Source organism: Rhinolophus ferrumequinum, chromosome 22, assembly GCF_004115265.2.
Source record: "Rhinolophus ferrumequinum isolate MPI-CBG mRhiFer1 chromosome 22, mRhiFer1_v1.p, whole genome shotgun sequence".
Classification (NCBI taxonomy): Eukaryota; Metazoa; Chordata; class Mammalia; order Chiroptera; family Rhinolophidae; genus Rhinolophus; species Rhinolophus ferrumequinum.
In genome coordinates, this window is record NC_046305.1 from 39,497,473 (window position 1) to 39,519,634 (window position 22,162).

A 22,162-nucleotide genomic window follows, 5' to 3' on the forward strand; every position below is an offset into this window, starting at 1 on the left:
TTCCTTTGCAAATTAAAAACAAACACAGCTGAACTATCTTATGTTTAATTTAGCCTAGCCCAGATTAATGGAACTTCAGGCAGTTTGGGACCTTTAGGAACTTTTCTGGGATAATTATAAGAACATACATACTGGCACCAAAATCTCTTCTTTAAATCAGTATTTTAAATGCCACATTTTAAATTCTAAGATGTTAGGTTTTTGGAGTGGCTTTCCTGTGTTAGCAGGGGCCATTGAGAGTGTAGAAACAGAGTGGATAATAAATAAAATGCATTATTGTCACAAAGAAGCCCCTCTCTAAAAATTGTATCAGATTTGCTTACAAATTTTTGTCACAAATAATTTCTAATTACTGGCACCAAATTTATATGAAATGACTACCCCTTTTTTTCCTCCCCACTGTATTAAACACACATTTCCTGTGGTTCTAAAGCCACAGCTGCAATGTCGAGCTTGTGTTTTTGGATCTGGCAATGTTCAAGACTCTGGCTGCTTAATATAATTTGCCCCATGCCTTTGCACAAAAAGAAAAACAAACAAACAAAAAATAAAAACAGAAGCAAAAATCCTCACCCTATTTTATCAAACTTACAACAACATAGTCTGGGGAGGTATTACAGTCTCCAACTGTTAATGCCTGTGTCACAGAATGCCTTTATAATATTTATTTGGTCCTGCTTTTTAGAGTTTTTCTATATTAACTCTCTTTTCTGTGGCTATTAGGCTCTCCTGCTACAATTTATTCCAAAATATTGCCCAAAGGAAGAGTAACCACAAGTATTTCTTCAAAGATTATAGTACTCTAGGCTTTCCATTATTTCTAGGATGCCCATATGTCCCCATTTGCTTGAGACAGTCCCAGTTTATATGTTTTCCAGCAAAATTAAAAATAGCAGTCAATGTCACTAACAAAATTGCCTGATTCAGGTTTTTAGATGTTACATGTCTAAGGATATAGTATAACCAAGTCAGGTCCCTAGTTTTTAAAGGATGAAATATGTAACTATTGTAGGTCCCTGTAAGAGCTGACAAACTAACCAATCAGACTTCTGCTTTGAGCAGCAACTGTGACCATACTGACATCACTTTTCTACTTCAACAACCACAAAATACAGTATAGGAATACAGAGGAGGGAACAGGTTACTGCTACTAGAATGTAACCTGGTGATAAAGGAAAGCTTTCTGAGAAAAGAAAAACATATTTCATCCAAATATTTAAAGATAGGTAGACTTTCACCATATCAGGGAGGGAGAGGTCTGTCATGCAGGGTGTCATGCCGGGTCTCAGCTCCCGCTTCCCACATAAGAAGGCAGGATATGGCTAGGCCAAAAAGGAACACCCACGGAGCCATAGATAGGGGAGTCATACCACTATGGTCTCACTGGTAGCTGGATTGGAGACACAGGAAGCAGAAGCCACACTATCCACAACCTGCCGTCCGCCTTTCTGCCAACCAACCAACCTCACTTCCTAGCTTCAATCCACCGTGCTAACTGCAACCCACTCTTGCTAGCTCAGGCACCATCTTCTTGCTAGCCCCCATTTTCTGGTAGCATAGCCATGGCAGTTATATTAGTGGCCAATGGCTCACTGGTTACAGCTGACGGCCAACTAGCCACAGCTGATGGCCAACTAATCACAGTTGATAGCCATTTACTACCTGACTAAACACCTTTCCACGTGAGGGCAAGAGCCTGGAAACTGTACTCCTGGCTCTGTCCCCACAAGGTCAAAGGCTATTTCTGACCCATTTTAGTCCAGGCTTATGGCTAGAGGTGCAATACATACCCACATCCATCAAAACACGCCCAGGGTACAATAAATATGATCTTAGTTACTCAGGCAAGATTTTGGTCGTCCTAAACACTGTTATACTGCACTTCAGTAGCAAAAGCTGTGGGTTATCTCCTAACATGTGTTTCCCATTGTTTTTTTAATTAAAAAAATAATAATTACCTAGGCATGTAGCTTTCCAGTTTCAATGCTCACTCTACTTTGTCACTAGTTGTAACCATATGACTTAGTAATATAAATGGAAGGGTTAAATGGCACTTCCATGACATACTCACCTTAAAAAGTAAGGAGTATACCCTTTTCTTCTCCACTTTCATTTCTCCATTTTCTACCTGGAATGTGGTTGGCAGACTGGAGTTCTAGGAGGTAATTTGACCACAAAAACAGGACCCACTGTCATGCAGGGAGTCATGCAGGGTCTCTGGTCCTGCTCCCCACATAAGAACGCAGGATATGGTGAGGCCAAAAAAGAACACCCATGGAGCCATAAGTAGGGGAGTCATATCATTATAGTCTCACTGGAGGCTGGGTTGGAGACACAGGAAGCAGGAGCCACGGAATCTGCAATCCACACTCCGCCACACTTCGCCGTGCTAACTGCAATCCTCTCCTGCTCGCTTAGCCACCATATTCTTGCTACCCCCATTTTCTGCTAGTGTAGCCATAGCAGTTATATTAGTGGCCAATGGCTCACTAGTCACAGCTGACGGCCAACTAGCCACAGCTGATGGCCATCCAATCACAGTTGATGGCCATTTACTACCTGAGCCAGCACCTTTCCATGTGAGGCCGAGAGCCTGGAAACTGCACTCCTGGCTCTGTCCCCACACTCCACCCCTACACGGTCTCGCCTCACAAGTTACGCGACAAGTGTCTTCCGCGAGGGGCCCTGTGTGAGGAGCCTGGAGGTGAATGCAATATCCTGGACACAGCCAAGCTCTCAGGGCACAGCCAGGGCCTCTCAGGGCACCACCAGTCCTTCTGGGCACAGCTCGACTTCCTGGACACAGCCAGGGCCTCTCAGGGCACCGCCACACTCTCTGGGCACAGCCCGACTTCCTGGAGATAGCAAGGGCCTCTGAGCGCACAGCCCAACTTCCTGGGCACAGCCAGAGCCTCTCAGGGCACCACCACTCTCTCTGAGCACAGCCCGATTTCCTGGGCACAACCAGAGCCTCTCAGGGCACCACCACTCTCTCTCTGGGCACAGCCAGACTTCCTGGGCTCAGCCAGGGTTCTCAGGGCACTGCCACTCTCTCTGGGCCTCTCAGGGTACCGTGCTGGAACAATAGCGGCTCACAGTAAAGGTGCTTACATATTCTCGATGGCTGCCAGTCAAGACACAAAAACTAACATCCACCAGCTCCACTACATGGTGGTACGTTCCCAGGCAAACAGTCAAGCGGTCCATTAAATTAGGGATAGAGGGCAATTCCCCATAGTCCATAGTCATTGCCAGGGCTGTCCTGAGGGTGAGGGACGACCTTGACCTCACACTCAGCTCCCACGGAGGACTCAGCAAACGTTTCCTCCTGGGACTACAAGTGCTGCATCCGGCTGCCTCAGCAAGAACTTCCCAGCCCACAGGGCCGCAAAGACCTTCGCTTTCTCCTGCCTATGCTGGTTGACGAACCGTCCACATCTTTCCACCCCTCCATGGGGGTCCAGCTCTACAGCAGCTGCTCCTCCTGGTCTTCCTGAGACTGAGTGTTCATATGCACAAACTGCTCCACTGCCCTTCAGAGAGTTTCAGCCAACACCATACCCTGCTTGCTGCGCCATTTGTCATGCAGGGAGTCATGCAGGGTCTCTGGTCCTGCTCCCCACATAAGAACGCAAAATATGGTGAGGCCAAAAGGGAACACCCATGGAGCCATAAGTAGGGGAGTCATATCATTATAGTCTCACTGGAGGCTGGGTTGGAGACACAGGAGGCAGGAGCCACAGAATCCGCAATCCACACTCCACCACACTCTGTAGTGCTAACTGCAATACTCTCCTGCTCGCTTAGCCACCATCTTCTTGCTAGCCCCCATTTTCTGCTAGCATAGCCACAGCAGTTATATTAGTGGCCAATGGCTCACTGGTTACAGCTGACGGCCAACTAGCCACAGCTGATGGCCATCCAACCACAGTTGACGGCCATTTACTACCCGAGTGAGCACCTTTCCAAATGAGGGCGAGAGCCTGGAAACTGCACTCCTGGCTCTGTCCCCACACCCACTTGTAGGGATGCTGGAGCAAAGAGCTGGAAATGACTTGGAGCCATTCTCTTCATCCTGAATTCTCCTTCTTTGTAATCATTTCAATCAAAAGAAAATAAACACATCACATGCTTAAGTCACTGCTCTATTATCCAAACCTAATCTAAATTGATACACCTTCCTAAGGCTGTCATCAGTTTAGGGAGCTCATAGCTATAAGTGACTGGCCTCACGTCCGTTCCAGATCATCTCTGAAAATTGTACCTGAAAATCGAGTCACATTGAACTAAAATTATTTTAATTATGATTTTTGTTAAATGGCTATCTTTTAAAGCACATCCTTCCTTCCCCATTTTTAGACAAGCTGAATATTCAGCTCTATTTACAAGTACATCTTAGGGAAAAAAATAATTTAAAAGCCTTTGTGTTTAATGATACAAAGAAATAGCAATCACTTTTTAAAAGGTTGTGGGATTTTAAATCAAAACAACAATGCCATTTCGAGCAGGGACAGGGAGCCTCAGAGGGATTAGGATTTGGGTTCTAATTTGCAAACAGTGTTTGTGTTTGGATTAAGATTTGATTCCGATTTCCTTTTATGGATTTAGGTAAAGCTTTTATTAATCACTCATCCTAAAGAGTGGCTTGAGTCTGTATGGGCTGGAACAATAGCTTTGTTTTTATTTAATAAACTCAAACAAATGAAAACTATGAGTGACTCTGGCTGTTACACCTGAGCTTCCTGCCTCTTAGATGCCAACTGCCTTTTAAGAAAACATGTCATTTTTTAGGAGTCCATGATTCCATTCTTAGAATTCATTTAGAGTCTTTACGTTGCAAATAATGTCCATGTTGAAATTATTTGGAAGAATTTAATTTTAAATCGAATTTCTTAAATATGTGTGCATATGTACATGTACAATAAATACATTTGCATATTATATTAATACTACTGTATAATATATAATATATTTATTTTTATGTTTATATATGTGCATATAGATATGAAATAGACAAAAAATTTTAGATAAGCAAAAATCTGTGTAATGAAATTATGAAATTAGAGTACTACTCAAAGATAATACATCTGTCATAGTACAAATTTTTATATAACTGCTAATTCAGATATTAGGCCACAGGCAATTGGTGTCTAAATGTCTCCCACCCTACTTTTTCAAATAAGGTCCTTATCCTCTACGTATGGAGAGATGGTGAGATAGAGGAATGAGACCAGAGGGGGAAAGGGTGGGTAACTCTGCCTTGGGAAGCTGGAGTTGACAGAGGCTAAGACATGGTTTTCCCCAAATTCTCTCAGCCCAAACCTGTCTGAGTGAAAATGAGTTCCGACTACCATGGAAACTTCTAATGTGTGCTACTGCCAGGAACTGTCAACCAGCCCAGAACATGGATCTTCCCCACAATTATTGCAAAGCATGCAAGAAATACTAGAAGGCATAGAATAGCCAGGAATAGAAGAAATCTTGACCCATAGATAAAGCTCAAGAATTCCAGCAGGCCAGCTTGACGGCCAGTCCCTGACAGTTGTTTCATTAACCTCTTAAAATGATTGACTCTTTGGGCCACGTTATTGCATTATGATGGAGATGTAGTGTATTGAGAAGAAAGTCGAACCTCTTGTCAGTTACACATTGTCTATAATTTCCTCTGAGTTGTTGTAAATACAGATGCCTGAGTCCACTCCAGCAAATTCTGACTAGTGTGTCTTAATGCAGAGCAGGCTCCTCCAATAAACCCAACGCCTATCCATATTTAGAACCACAGTGCAAATTATTGCTTTGTGAGTAAATTTTGTTTTTGCAAAAAGATGGGAAATCCTCTAAAGTTTTAAGACCTGCCTTTATATTTCTTTTGATTTCTCAACAGCAACTAAGACCATGCTGAGCAGAGCAAATACAGCAACTTTAGTCAAGGGATTCAGTGGCCCTATCTTTATCTTACAATTTTTTTTTTTCCAACCCAGCCTTCTATCCCTGAGTACCTCTCTGCCCTGGAATAGAGAAGACTGTGGTGGAAATTAAATACAAATACATTATACTAACAATACATTATATTACACATATAACTACAGCTATAGAGTTATATGCATATATAACTGTAAAAATATACGAGGTCTGACAATTAAGTTCACGAACTCATCCTAGAACAAGCGCTGCATACCTCATTGCTGAATATCACCATGGTCACCTTTGAAGTACTCCGTTTGGAAGCTATGCACTGATGCCAGTGCCTAGCTCACCCTTCAAAGCAATTTTGGAACTCTTTTTCTGGAATGGCCATCAGGGCTATCGTCATATTACACTTGATGTCCTGAATGTCATCAAAATGTCTTTCTTTCAATATTTCCTTTATCTTTGGGTAAAGAAATAAGTCATTGGGGGCCAGATCAGGTGAATAGGGAGGGTGTTCAATATAGTTATTTGTTTACTGGCTAAAAACCCTCACAGACAGTGCCATGTGAGCTGGTGCATTGTCATGATGCAAGAACCATGAATTGTTGGAGAAAAGTTCAGATCATCTAACTTTTTCATGCAGCCTTTTCAGCACTTTCAAATAGTAAACTTGGCTAACTGTTTGTCCAGTTGGTACAAATTCATAATGAATAATCCCTCTGATATCAAAAAGGGTTAGCAACATCGTTTTGACTCTTAATTTGGACTGACAGAACTTTTTTGGTCGTGGAGAGTTGGTTAACTTCCATTATGTACTTTGGCACTTGTTTCAGGGTCATATTGGTACACCCATGTTTCATCACCAGTGATAAAACAGCCCAAATTATTGTCTTGCCTCTCCAAAAGGTCTTGGCAAACTTTGACTCTTCCTTTGCTTTTGTGCATTGGTGAGCTCCTTCTGGACCATTTTTGCACATACCTTTCTGATGCCAAGATTTTCAGTTAAGATTTTCCTAACTGTTTCTCTATCAATGTTTACTTGGTCTGCTATGCTTCTCACAGTCAGCCAACTATTTTGACGTACAATTCGACAAATTTTTGCATTGCTTCGTCAGTTCTGCTCGCTACTGACCGCCTTGACCATTCTTCAGAAGAGACATGTTCTTTCACCTCAGAAAAACATTTAATCCATTTGTACATGGCCATTTTCTTCATAGCGTTATCCCCATAAACTTGGACTAACATGTCCCTGATTTCACTTCCACTCTTGCCAAGTTTAACAAGAAAATTAATGTTTGTTCATTACTCTAATTCAAGCTCAGACATTCTCACAATGGCACACAAAAACACGCAAGAACAATAATGAACACCACTCAGCAAGACACCGCCCCGCCACACGTCGACCCAAACACAGCTGTGAGACACTGATATACCAAGGTTATCAAACCTTACTGAGCTGTTTGTGCAGTGCTGCCAATGTAAGTGCACAGTGGTAAGTTCATGAACTTAATTGTCAGATCTCATAGAACTATATAAATATAAATACACGCACATATAACTATATACATGTAGGTAAATCTCACATATGGCACAAAGCAGCTCAGTTGTGGGAACCCTACCCAGGAGACCTGGGCACAATGAAGGAGTTTTTCTTAGCTGTGGAGAGGAATGAGAGGAAGGAGCAAAGTTGTCACTGCTCAGAAAACGATGTCTCATAATTCGAGTGGTGTTGAACGTAGGAATTTATGGGACATATGGATACTAGCAGCACAGGAAGGTCAGCAAATGGCATAAAGAGTGGCTTGAGATGAACAGAAAGACAGCAGCCTATAAAGCAGTAGCTAGAGCAGGAGAGATGAAAAGGGCAGAGAAAGTTCCTCCTTGGGGACTCCTGGAGAGATGGGGGTTATTAACCCTGCAGTCCTCCAGGAAAACCTAATAGTCACCTTGCCAAACTGAGGTCTAAGGAATGTCACACTATACACATGAAAATAACTAAGAATTCTTTAGAGTATTGTTGGCGGATAACTCCTAAATTGAAGGGTATTTCCTATTGGACCACAGGATGTAGGTGAAAATTGAGAGATAGGAAAAAAATAAATGTGACTATGAATGTATTCAATAGTTAAAAATTTCTGTCAGATCTGTGATATATGTTTTTTGGAATTATTGTTTTGTTTGTTTGTTTTTCTTCCTGAATAGCAATGTGGAAAATATTATTTTTCTTTTACTCTGCTGTATGTTAAAAGGGAACCAAAAATAATGTTACACAGGCATTACGCAACTACGTTACCTGTAAACATATTTGTTCATTCAGCAGTTGTGCTTTGAAATATCTTAGTCTGTACCGATAAGAAACTAAATATAACACAGTGAATCACACAATATACTTTAGTGAGCTGATTTCTTAAATTAAACACAGGGCCTAATAAGATTCTACTTAAATATATTTCCCTCTCTCTCATAGGGCAGATTTTCTCTGTTGTATTTTCTTCCCTCTAAGGACACTCCCACTGTTGCTTTTGTTTTTGTTGAATTATCAAACCTATCTTTAAACATGTGGCCTTAACTTTGTGTTTCATGCAAATCACATAGAATTATAATAACATTTTGTTTTGTAAGAAATAATGTTGGTTCCTATATGCCTTCTATTGTTCAGATTAATTGCAAATGCTATCACCAATGGATTGTCTCTTTTCCTACCCCCCCCTTTTTTTTAAGTTCTAGTCCATATATATTTTGTAAAATCCTCTGAATGAGATGGGGAAGCCGTTTTTATTAGTTACTGGTTTTTAGAGTAAAAGTGACAATGCTGACTTTGATTAAAAATATTTGCAGCCTTATTTTCTCTTCCAAATCATATAATCATAGTGTATAAATTAATTTTTCCCACTTGATAGCTTGTGAACAAAGTAAGTGTGGTTGCTAAGCATATGGTCGCCGGAGCCAGACAGCCTGAATTCAAATTCTGGCTTTGCCACTCAAGCTATGTGACCTTGAGCAACTTGTTTAACTTCTCTGTGGCTTAGTGTTGTTAACACTGAAATGTTTTAATGATACTCAGCTCATGGGGCTATCAGGGGGTGAACCAAATTAATATTTGTAAAGTGATTATAGCAGGGACTGAAATAAAGTGGTATATAAATGTCAAAATAAAGCATTAGATGTTTAAATAATGTGTGTCATGAAATTATATATATATATATATATATATATATATATATATATATATATATATATATGGCCCCAGTTCCTGGCACAGAGCTCTTAAACCCTATGGAATTGCTTGTAATGGGAGTGGTTTCTGTTCTGATGGGCTCTGAATGGGGACCGGTCACCAGAAAGACGAAGCCATGATTAGAGGGAAGGGAGAGGCACTGGAAATGGAGTTAAAAATTGATCGGCCTGTGTGATGAAATCTCCATAAAAATCTCAAAAGTACAAGGTTCAGAGAGTCTGCAGATTGCTGAACACATGGAGGAGCTAGGAGGGGGGTGCGTCTGGCAAAGGCAGGGAGCTTCCCCAGACCTTGCCCTGTACATCTCTTCCATCTGGATATTCATCTGGATCCTTTATCACATTTTTTTAAAATAATAAACTAGTAAACATTTTGTTTCCCTGAATTCTGTGAGCCATTCTAGCAAATTAACAAACTCAGGGAGGAATTACCCTAACTTGGTGAACATATTCACTACCTAATAAAGAAAATATGATTAATTAGGCAATGTAGCCATATTGGAACTAAAAGTTTTTCAGGTCTTAGCACTTGCTCCCAAATTTCAAACAGCACGTGCACACATTAAATGAAATATTGTGTAATTGTATAAAAGCTAGTTCTCAGACCACAATTTGGAAATAAAAGACAGTGGTGTGATCACATTTTAAATATGGTGTTCAGTTCTGGGAAGTACACTATAGAGGAAATAATGAAATCCTGAAGAAGGTTCATAGGTGAATAGTGAGATAAGGGACAGAGAAATAGGGATGATCATAGGAGAAAAAGAAAACTTGGGGGCACCTGATACTTATTTCCAGAAATTATAAAGTGATGTCATTGGGAGAAAGATTAAAGTGCAGTTGCATGGAGAACTACAACCAAGATGTAAGTCATCTTAGGTATACCGCTATTTCATGTAAAAATAAAATTCTCCATTGCTGTTTTGCATGAAAGAAAAAATTGAAAAGAAGTGTATAAAAAGGAATAATAATAGCATCTACCTCATAGCAATTACGTTCATCACTTAATTCAGTGCCTGATGCACAGTTAATACTCAGTAAATAGCAGTTATATTATTATTATTTTCATCATTATCAGAGTGATGGAATTTACTGCTTTGAGAAATAATGATAATAAAAAGACAAAAGGCAAAAGTAGATACAAAGAAATTGGATAGTTCATAAACTAGTGAATTGCTTCCTAAGAAAACTTAAAATAATTCTGCTTTAGGAAAAACCAAAGATCATAAATCATTTTGGTGTTGTCATTTTCATTTGGTTGTGAAGGAATCATACTGAACCAAAGGTGTAATAATGTGTTTCTAATGCTCTGTTTTCCTCTTTGTAGAACCATCTTTCCTATGTTTCAACTTCCATGAGGGTGATAAGTGTCCCCTAGTTGCCTGGGACCTGACCCTGATCAATTCATCTTGGCCCGCAAGGTACCATTTTTGTCTTGAACTTCTGTCTCATCTCCCCTGAAAAATTACCTGCATTCAGCATGGTACTAAGATACAATAAGCCCTCTAATGAACTCTTGCTATGGCAATGCAACTTCAATATGTTAATTTTAACAAGTCCTTTCAATCGTATATCAAAATAAATATCAATAATGGAAATTTCAAGCAAGAATGAGGACTGGTAGAGGGGATTGGAGCTATGCCTTATGTCTAGATATAAAATTATGTATTTATTAGATGAAAGAAAATTGACTTGGAGAGCATGGCAAATTGTAAGTTAAGAATGAAACTAACGTGCTGTTGGTGGACAAAGAATGTTGAATAGCCCCAGTATAGATATATTCAGTATGGTGTTGGTACAGACCATGTCTATAGTCAGTTTGGTCTGTTTCTCAACTGGTGCTGGATGTTTCTCCAATGTCCTGGCTCTTGTGTGGATCTTTATCACTTAGTAAATTGCTACTTTTCATTTTAGATAGAAATGGTATCAATGAGAGAATGTCGTGAGGGGGTCAATTCTGAATCTTTATCAGTCTGGCAAAGACTCTCTATGGTATCTGAATAATGGGAACATGGCTAGGAAAAGCACTGGGTCCTGAATTTTGCAGAAATCAACACCGTACGGCTTGGGTCATCTCAAGTATGCACTCCCTAGAAGTCATCTCATAAATTGATAACTGAGGCCCTGTCAATACCTCTTGATAAAGACAGCAGATGTCTATGCTTAATATAGAGCTTGAAGGGTCAGAGAAGGATAAAGCTATTATACATAATCTCTCATCAGTTCCTGATTTAATTAACTTTACTGTAATACTAAATTTTAGGACTGAGTCCTTTTCCATCTATGATATAAAGATCTCTTTATACTAATTTTGTAAGGTTTAATACAGAGATAACAATGTAGAAATGTACAACGAATTGCCTAAAGTTATTTCAAAATATAATTTCATCCAAGAACAATGAAATGAGGAAAGCTTGGCTAATGAATAAGTTATAATAGAACAAAAGATCATCATTCTGAGAATTAAGTTTAATAAATTATTCCAAAAGAAAAACCAAGGAGAATTAATAGAATAAAGTTTTTTTTTTTTTAGGTTATAAAAATGAGTTACCCTAATTTTTATGCAATCAGTTGTGAAGTGTGGAAGAGTTAAAAAAAAAAAAAACTATCAAAGGTTATGTGTTTATAACAGAGCACATATTCAACAGACTGAGAAGCATAAGAATTTCAAGCAACTGAAGTATGTGATGGGGGAGGGTTTCTCTCTGAAAATATCAAAAGGATTTAGAGTTAGATCTTTCTAAAAGGTAATTATAATTTCTTCACAGCTGGGTAAGCTGACAGGTAGGTTGGAAGAGATAACATAAATCGCTTGCCTTGGGTAGAGCCATTGAGTCAGGCGGGACTGAAGCCTACTGCCACAAGGTACTGACAACTATTGAAGAGACCTCAGCAGCCGGATCAAAGCTCAAAGTTTTAGTGACTCTTGGACGTGAAGTCAGGATGAATGCCATTGAAATAATTGTTATAAGAATATGTCCAAAATAAGTGGAAAATAGCCATCATCATTGTATGGTCTGGTCTCAAGTCAGGTAGATTCCTTTTCCTTTTCTATTTTTTTTTTTTTTTTTTTTACTTTTTGTTTTCCATAGAGTTTAGAGCCACCTTTTTCTGGTGGTTTCAATGTGGTTAAACAGCCTTATTTTCTTAAGATGCCATGCTTGCCTCCCATTTAAGTCAGTGAGTGAAGCAAAGCAGAGGCATAGAAGCTTGCCTGGCTACTTCAAATGTCCTCACTCAAAATTCTTGCCAGAAAACATAAACTGGGGCACTCCATAGCTCAGTTCTGATATGGAAGCTCAAACAACTTAAAACCTACGTGCATCTCTAAGTCAGTGTTGGATGTTTGCTATGACAAAGTAGAAGGGTATGGAAAATAATTTATTTTTAGTAAAATACTGATCCTTGCAAAATGTTTTTTTTTTTTTTATTTTTTACAAATTTTGGATGATTTGTCAAGCTGAAAAACTGGGGGAAAAAACACTCATCAATATTAGCTGTTCTTTCACCTTCAAAAATGCTTTTGCTCAATTGCATTTGTGCCATGATTTTGACTAGAGAAAAAAATGAATAAGACTCATCTGCTAAAGATACACTATTTACTTCACTGAAAATGTTGTCAAACATGTCAGACTGTGTCCTTTCTATGAAAACCTGGGGGAAAAACTTCTTTAAGGCATCAATATCAAGAAAACATGCATTTCCCCTGGTTTTCTGGTATGTTCTAATAAGACTATAAATAACTATATTGACTTTGCTTTGACTAAATTGAAAATTTGAATTAAGCTTTTGACCTCTTATTTTTATTTAACATTAAATTATGGAATGTTTTAAACATATGCAAGATAAACAGCATAGTACATTGTACACCCAGGTATCCCTTATCAAAATTCAGTCATTATCCAGTCTTTAGTTTTTGTATGACTTAAACCACCTCCCACTCTCTATAATTATAATTATAATCATAATTACTTTATGGAAGATTTACATACCTCAAACTACACAAATATTAACTGCACAACTCTGATACAACCATGTAACTGAGAGGTCTTCCATGATACAGGACATTTCGTTTCGCATTCTGGGTCCATCCTACTGTATCTCACATTGAATGACTGACTAGGTCCTTAGGGCATTTAAGTCTGTATTAGTAGCTTCTTCCCTTCCCACTTTCTTAGTTCTCCTTCCCTTAGATGTCTTCTATTTATTTTTGCTTTTTTATATTGTACATATATGTATATATGTGCATATGTATTTAACCTATTTTAAATTTTTTTGGAGTAAAGTGCACAAATAAATTAAAGAAAATGAAGATTTTCCGTGGGTTATTTCCAAGTGGATATAAGTTGATATATCTTTATAAGAAAAAATTATTTCTAAGACAACTGTAAACGTCCTATAACAAAAATGAATATGTAGGAGGAATGTAGGCACGTATTTTTCCAGGAAAGCTGTTAAGAATTTGTAGAATTATGATGTAAAAGCATATTATTACCTTCGAAATAAATTTAAACTTAATTCAATAAGCAGTTAGACCTAATTTATGACATTTAGAAGAAAACAAATCTAAAATGATGTAATTTTATGTAACCAGCATATGCTAGAACCATTTACTTTCATTTTTAGTGGTTTACCCTTTGACCTCAAAATCTATACTTGGCATAATAGGCTATATTCTTTCATGACAAGCCTTGTTGCTTATGATTAGTTCCTACTTTCTAACTAAGGTAAATTACTGTGGTTCATTAATATTAATGGCTTTATTTATAAAATTTCAATGTGATCTTTTTGTAACATAACTTTAAAATGCCTAAATCAGAATAAAAATTGCTTCTTAACATCTGGTGTCATATCATATTTCCCTGCATGGATTAGTAATAATAATAATCACAACAAATGTAACATATATAGTAATTGCTATGTACCAGGCTCTATTCTAATTGCTTGAAATGTAACAGTTTATTAAATCTTCATAACAGCTTGGAATTATTACTCCCACTTTATAGCTGAGAAATTTTACTGTGCAGATTAGAGGTTAAGAATTTCATCTCTGGAATCTGACAGCATGGAGTTGGCCCTCAGCACCAACACTTACTAGCCATATGACTTTGGTCAAGTACTGTTGTTGTCCATTGCTATTTAACTGCCAAAAGTAACATAAGAGCTCTCTCTTCTCTCTTTTCCTTTCTCCATATAGTCTCTTCCTCCAGGGATTAGGCATGTAGCTTGGGCTTCATAAAGTAAGGTGGTCTTAGGCTATTCACCCATTTATGTCTTATGCCAGAAATACACATAAGCTTCACAGCACAATCTCTTTTTTCGTCCTCAGTATTTGGCACCACTGCTATGCCTCTAACATTGTCTAACCTTCTTGATCGTTTCAAATTTTAAAAATATTGTTAACATATACTATTAATTTCAGGTGTGCAACATAGTTATTTAACATTTATATACATAATGAAGTGATCCCCACGAGAAGTCTAGTAACCATCTGTCACTGTACAAAGTTACGAGGTGTGATCAGACAATATGGTGAATGTTTAAGTGAAAAAACTATTACAGTAAAAGACACATTGCCATTAATCCCCCTCAAAATACTCCCCTTTGCTTCGGACACACCTATCCCATTGTTCTGGCACTTTCTGAAGCAGTTCTGGAAGTCCTCTTTTGTGAGTGTCTTTAGTTGTACTGTTGTGGCTGCCTCAATGTCTTGAATCAATTCAAAATGTTTACCTTTCTTGGTCATTTTGACTGGGAAGAACGTGTAATTGCACGGTACCAGATCCAGTGAATAAGATGGATGAGGATACATAGTAATGTTTTTATTTGAGAGAAATTGCTGTATACCAGAAGCGATGTGTGACACAGAGTGTTGTCAGGATGGAGGATTTAGGGCACACTTTAAAACACACCTTCTCTCAACTGTAGTTCACACCCAACTGACTATACTGAACAAGTTGAAACTTGTCATACAGTGTTATTAAGTAAGGTTCGATATGCCACTTCCTATATTGAAGATCCCAGACTTTCTGTTGGATGGCACTCAGCAGCAGCATTCACCGTATTTTGTGATCAGAATGGAAAGGTTTTTGTCACACCTCACTGCTGGTATGGAAATTTCTGTCAAATAAAAACATTATGGTGTGTCCTCATCCACGTTATTCACCAGATCTGGCACCGTGCGACTTCTGGCTCGTCCACAAAGTCAAAGTGACCATGAAACGTAAACATTTTGAATTGATTCAAGACATCGAGGCAGCCACGACAGTGCAACTAAAGACACTCATGAAAGAGGACGTCCAGAACCACTTTGGATAGTGGCAAGAATAATGGGATAAATGTGTTCAGAGTGAGGAGGAATGTTTTGAGGGGGATTAATAGCAATATGTCTTTCACGGCAAGATTTTTTTTTAATTTAAACATTCACCATATTTTTTATCACACCTCATATTACGGTATTATTGACTATCTTTCCTATGGGGTACATTACAACCTTATCTAGTTTATAACTGGAAATTTGTACCTCTTATTCCCTTTCACTTTTTCACCTTTTTCCTTACCCCTTCCCCTCTGGTAGCCATCAGTTGGTCTCTATATTTATAAGTCTGTTTCTGCTTTGTTTTGTTTATTTGTTTTGTTTATTTAGATTCCACATATAAGTGAAATTATACAGTATTTGTCTTTATCTTCTGTCTAGCTTATTTCACTTAGCATAATACTCTCTAGGGCCATCTGTTTTGTCACAAAGGGCAAAATTTCATTCTTTTTTTATGGATTAGTAATATTTCATTGTGTGTGTTACACACACACACACACACACACACACACACACACACACACACACACGTTGACTACTGGCCAAATTGTGAGGATTCCAAACTCCATGTACACAATCTGCAAACCTTAATACGTCCTTCACCAACAGATCACAAGGGGCTTGTCTTCTAGGTACTCACATAAGAGTTCAAGCTGGCACTTATTACTGTTTTTTTGCCACTCTGTGCCCTGAAAAGCATTCTTTTTGCACCCAGCTGACCTTTGTCATTCCATCTCGTCCTATGTCAGTAGGGAGTCATGCCTTCCTACAATTCTATTGGGCCATTCAAGACACAAAGAATTCTGGTAGATTGTCAGATCCTGGCAAAAAGAGAATGCACCAACCTTTTATGTACCCGCACTCAGGATGGGCTTCCTAGAGCCTGATACTTTTTACTTCATACACAGAACCATTTTTAACCTCAAGGTACTTACGTGTAGCTAAGAGTTAACCTAGAATTAGAGGAATTCTAGAATTAGTGGTCCTGCAGATCTCAGAAGAACGTAAAGCCTCTCTTTTTGCTGGGTTTTCCTTCTTCATTTGCAATGAATTTTCTTTTGCAGGCTTCCATAGTGCCTTCCAGAACTTTAGCTTTTGCTGGCTGCTAATCTCTCTTCCTTTCCCAAGCTCTCAGACAAATTTTATGTATCTGACCTTGGATTGAAGAGATGGTGTAATTTATTTTCTCCCTTTAGGAGGCTCCCTGGAAATGATATAAAGTAGTGGATGTGAACAGATACTTGGTTTTGAAAGGCAGGGTGTTGGCTGACTTCACTTGCCTCTCTGAGACCCAGCTGGCACCCTATTTTCATAACCACTGACATGGTCTTTAGAGATACAGTCTTTATAGTTAAAGAAAATGAACCCTAGAACAGCCAAATATTTTTTTAATTTTATACACTTCAGCTAATGACAGAGTCCAGTGTAATCTCCACCCTGCTTTGATCCCTCTGTATAGATAAATTCACATGAAAGGTAGAGAGTAAAACAGGAACAAGACAGAACTGGGAAGAGAAGGGGTATGTGAGTTTTACAAAAGGGACAGCATTTAATCATGAGATTAGCTTCTTGAAAATGGGGAGGAAATGCAGCAAATGGAAAAAAAATCATTTCTACCTTAGAACTTTTTAAAGGGTGCCTAGTATTAGCATAAGTATGCCAAGGACACAAAATAGAAATATGTTATTTCCTTAAAAATTTTTTATCAGATTATTGTAGGTACAATAAAAGAATCACTGCTACTCCAAAACATAGCTTTTACTTCAAATGATACCTAATCAAAATATTATTAAGGCCAAAGTCTAGCTCCCATGGTGCACATGTTAAAATTTCTTTCCCCCAAAATGGAGTAGGCATCTATGACAATGCTTATCTTTGCAGCATTGTTATCATGTGTTGTTTCAATCTTTTTCTTTCACCCCATTGCCCTGTTCCTTTTGCTTTTCTCGGAGCCTGTGTCCATATACAAAATAAGTAAATATGCTTTCACTGCTACCTCAAAATATTTCTACAGACCCATGCAAAGGAAAAGACAAACAGCACAAGATCATGGTCTTTGTGCTCATTTTGACAGGAAGGAGGAGAAATCCCTCTATTCAAAAAAGTGATTTCATATTAAAAACATTGTCAAAATAAAGGCCCTCTCAGGTAATGTACCCCATATTCCTGCCAATGACAGTCGCTATGATCAACAGAAGAGGGAGTAAGTGAGCATTTGCTTGAAGGTGTTTTAACACAATATTAGTGTCACCTGAGTGAAAATAGCTTCTCCACTGCCGTAAAATATGAATTTATGTGGTCACTTGGAATTCCATTAGTTCACTGCAATTGATAGACAATATGCTCATGTGTTATGGACTGAAACATAACATCAATACAATTCTGAAGATGTAGGTCTGATTTCTTTTTTACTTCCTAATCAAACTAATTACATATTACAATTTTATTGAGTTATTAGTCTTCCATCCTTTCTTTCTTAATGAATATTTTATACTATTTCAAGTCAGTTATAACTCATGAAATATTTGATTATAAAATAAACCGAAATCACTAAAGAAAGGAAAATAAATATGTGTAAATCCTTTCCAAACATTATTTTCATGCACATTTATAAACATGACTGTTTATATATAGTATGCTAAATGTCTGTGTACAAATATAAATGCAAGAATGGATATAATTATATGGCTATCAACCAGTAAAACATTCAGTGCACATTATACTTTGTAGAAGGTATTTTGCCTGGGTGAGTTGAGACAGATTGTATAATAAAATGAACATGGCAAAAGTGAGGTTTAAGTCAGGAAACAGAATAGTAAAGCAATTTCCTGAGTTATGTAAATGCTTTCAAAGAGAAATGTCATTACATACTTGAGTTACACTGGCATATAATTACATGAGCATCACAAATAACAATGTCTTACTAAGAAAAACAGAAGTTATTATAGAAAAATTATTCCCCATCATAAACCTTCATTTTAAGCTCAGGTAAATACACACAAAGGGGATTTGCATGTTTTCAAAATTAATTCTCAGTCATTAACTTGTCAATTATTATGATTAAAAAAGTTTGTTTCTAACTACATTTCAAAAAATCTTCCTTATAAGCATGCTGAAGGGTTTAGAGATAAAGTGTAGTGATTTCTGTTATTTCCTTTGAAATGGATAAAAATAAGATGGATGGGTAGGTAAATAGATGAATAAATATGTGATGCGAAATAAAATGTTGATTGTGGAATCTAAGTAGTGGTACTATGGGTGTTCAATGGCATTTCTGACAATGTTTATGTGTGTTTGATAATTTTCATAATAAAATTTTCAGATAAAATATTAAGAGGAGAAACAGAAGAACAATGTTACAGGCAAGCTGAGTGTCATTTGAATATAGCATTTGTTGAAAAATTAACCAGGCACGTGCCTGGGAAGGAAAATAAATTTTATTTATGAAGGAATCTGTGTATAATACTTTGATCTTTTTACTATGTCCTATCAAATGTGGAAAAATATTTATGTGACAAGCTCAGATTCAGTCAATTCATTTATTTAAGAATTTTACACTATTGTTTTCATATGTTACTCACTGTATAACCCATCTGCTAGATTCTAACAATATAATTGGAAAATAATAGATGGGAAAAAATAGTGAATAGAAAATTAAAAGGTAATGTTTTAGGTAGGATGGTACATAAAGGACAAGGAACTTTGGAAACACCTGGAGTGGATGTCTTGCATGGGCAGTTTTAGAGAAAGAACTCTTATCCATGTAAAGGACAGATTCGAATTCTTAGCTATAGTCCAGGTAAGGAGAAAGTTCGTGAAGGATATTGATAGCAAAATTGAAGAGGGGCACATCCTAAAATGCAAGTCTACTTACCATTAAATAATTTACTGTTTTAAAGGACTTGATAGAGTAGGGTGGTAACAGGAACCAAAGGAGTCTAGGCAAGACAAAAGCAATATTATAGTCACAAAAGACTTAAGTTGAAAGAGAAAGATTGCTTGTGAGTACCATTTATTGCCTGGTGTTGAGGTTGGATTGTTGAAGATGCCATAACCTAACCCAAAGCTTAAAATCACCATGGTTACCCTCATGCTCATTCATGGTAGCTATCCAAAGCCATCTTTTTCTCTATCGTTTTTCTGAATAGATCAAATAATTCAGACCACCCCAGTGAAGTCTAATTAGGATGAGCTTTTAACTTTGTCTAGGGAAAATGTATTCAGAGCTAATGAAGCATTGCAGGGAAAAGAGACCTACATAGCCATAAGCAATCTTCACAAGAAGAGAACATTTTGGAAGCCTAATTCAAAGACTGCGTTGTGTGGATGAATGTATTCAAGAGTGGTTTTTGTCTCTTGAACTTCTCACCCTAAAACCAAATTTCACTTGAAAACAGTAAATGTGTTAAGATGACACTTTAAAAGTTTATTTTAAGAAAGGAACAGGCAACATTCTTCTATGAAAAGCCAAGCATTCTGTTCTTTGGATATAAAATTCCTGAAAAAGTTCAAAGATTTAATTTCATCTTACAGCAACTGAAAATCAAATCATGTTGAAAACTGAAGAAAACATTCTTAGTACATGTATTTTATATACTTACTTTGTATAGAGAAAAAGCACGTTTTGTTTGTTTGTTTTCTTAGGTAAGATGCATCTGAAATAATCATATATTTTAAACTGTATTAATGGATTCAGACCATTTCAGGTAATATTTAATGCTTTGAAATACTGATTTATTTGGTAACATCTCAGTTATGGTGAGCAGCTCTCAACCAGTGAATGATGGAGATTCATTTACAAACAACTAAACTCCCACACTTTGCATGTGAGGGTAACCTCCCTGTCCTGAAAATACTTCTTATTTTTGTAAATGGCATTCACGTTTGATAAAATTATACCCTTTAATTTTGGGTTCTGAGGTTTGCGTTTTTTTGTTTTTTGTTTTTCATTGGGACTGCATTATCAAAATGCAAAACCCCATGAGTGAGAACCATCTTAAATATTTGCCAGCTAACAGATTACACAGTATCGAAATGTAAGCCTGAGAGAATGGGGCACAAGCTAGGCACTTGGTGATGGTTCTGAAAAGGGAGGTTAAAATGTTCTGAAAAGGGAGGTTAAAATGTTACTTTGTGTCCTGTGCTCTTCTGTCTGAGACAGGCCCTGGGGATATTATTAATCTCTTTAACATCTGTGAGGGAATTTAAGTTGGAACACAGGCCAATGACCACACAGGGAAGTGAGATATAACGTGCAACAAAAGAAATCTAAGCAACAGGAAAGATGCTGCCATGCCTTTCTTTAAAATCCACTCTCTGTGTAAGAGAAACCAGGCTTTGTCACTGGTGCTGACAAGGAAGAGAGGCAGATCTGAAGACTATGTCAGACGACAGCCAAGGCATTAACCAAAGCACCCACAGTGTTATGGAGCTTTGAGCTTTAGGGAATAATGAGCCTTGGTCCTGATTTGGTTTTGAACAAGGGAGACACTTAAGGAGATGGTAAATAGGCTTTGTTTTGAATGCTTCAGCTTTGTGCCTCGATCAAGTGATGTAGTCATTATTCTCCCTAGAATATTTTCATCTGTTTCTAGTAAGTTACAGAATATTCTAATTTTGGAGCAGAGGTCATTCTTCTTTATTGCTGAATGATGCAAACTTGACCACAAAAGACCTCAGTAATTAACTCACACAGAATCATAAAACTTTACCTCTCATGAGGGCCTTAGAGATCACAAAGTTCAACCTCAATGCTTTACAGATGTATAAACTGAGATCCAGAGAGGTTAAATGATTCTGTCCTAGGTCACGTTGCTCATCAATGACTGCAACGGGACTAGAACCAAGAACTCCTGAAACAGCTTCATTGCAATTCTACCACTTCACAAAGCTCTTACATGATAAACTACAAATATGCATGTTGAAAGACAACTTTAGAATCATATTCTATATTTATCCAGGTCATAAAAACTTCCAAATCTTCCCAAATTTTAAGATTTGTGAAGTGATAGCATTGCAGTGGCACATGGCAGCATGTGTATGTCCACGTGCTCACACACACACAAACCTGTATTACGTCTCAAAGACCTGCTGAGGCATTTTTGGTAGGGTTACATATATGCTAGTATGGATCCTAAGGAAAGGGTATTTCAGAGTAGATCAATTTACTCCAGGAATTTGTTCTTCTAAAATACATGGGTTCTCTTTGGAGATTACAAACTATATAGATTTGTATACATTATAAATAACATATACATATTTTAATACTTCCATTAAGGGAGAATAGTAAATCATAACAATTTTGCTACTGGACTTTAATATCTATGCCAAGGAAATGCCCTTGTTATCCTGCTGTTTCTTAGGTTGTCCTTTATCATTTTCTTTGCTGGCGTACTCACCTAAAATATAACCTTGGAAAAGTACCTTGCTTTTCTTAGTTCTAACGATTAAAAACATCTTTGGATAAGTACATTTATAAAGTATTATCCTCATTTCTTTGTTCTTACAATCCTCATTATCAGACTGTAAAGAGATGTCACTAATTCATTCTCTCCTTTTTGGTCAAACTTCTAATTTCCAAGAGTGGAAGCTAAAAAGGGTGGGGGTTGACTGAACTACTTCTGTTGGTATTTCAGATATAAGACACATTGTGCTTGGCCATTTGGGATACAATCAAAGCTCAGCCAATCCATTCCTCCC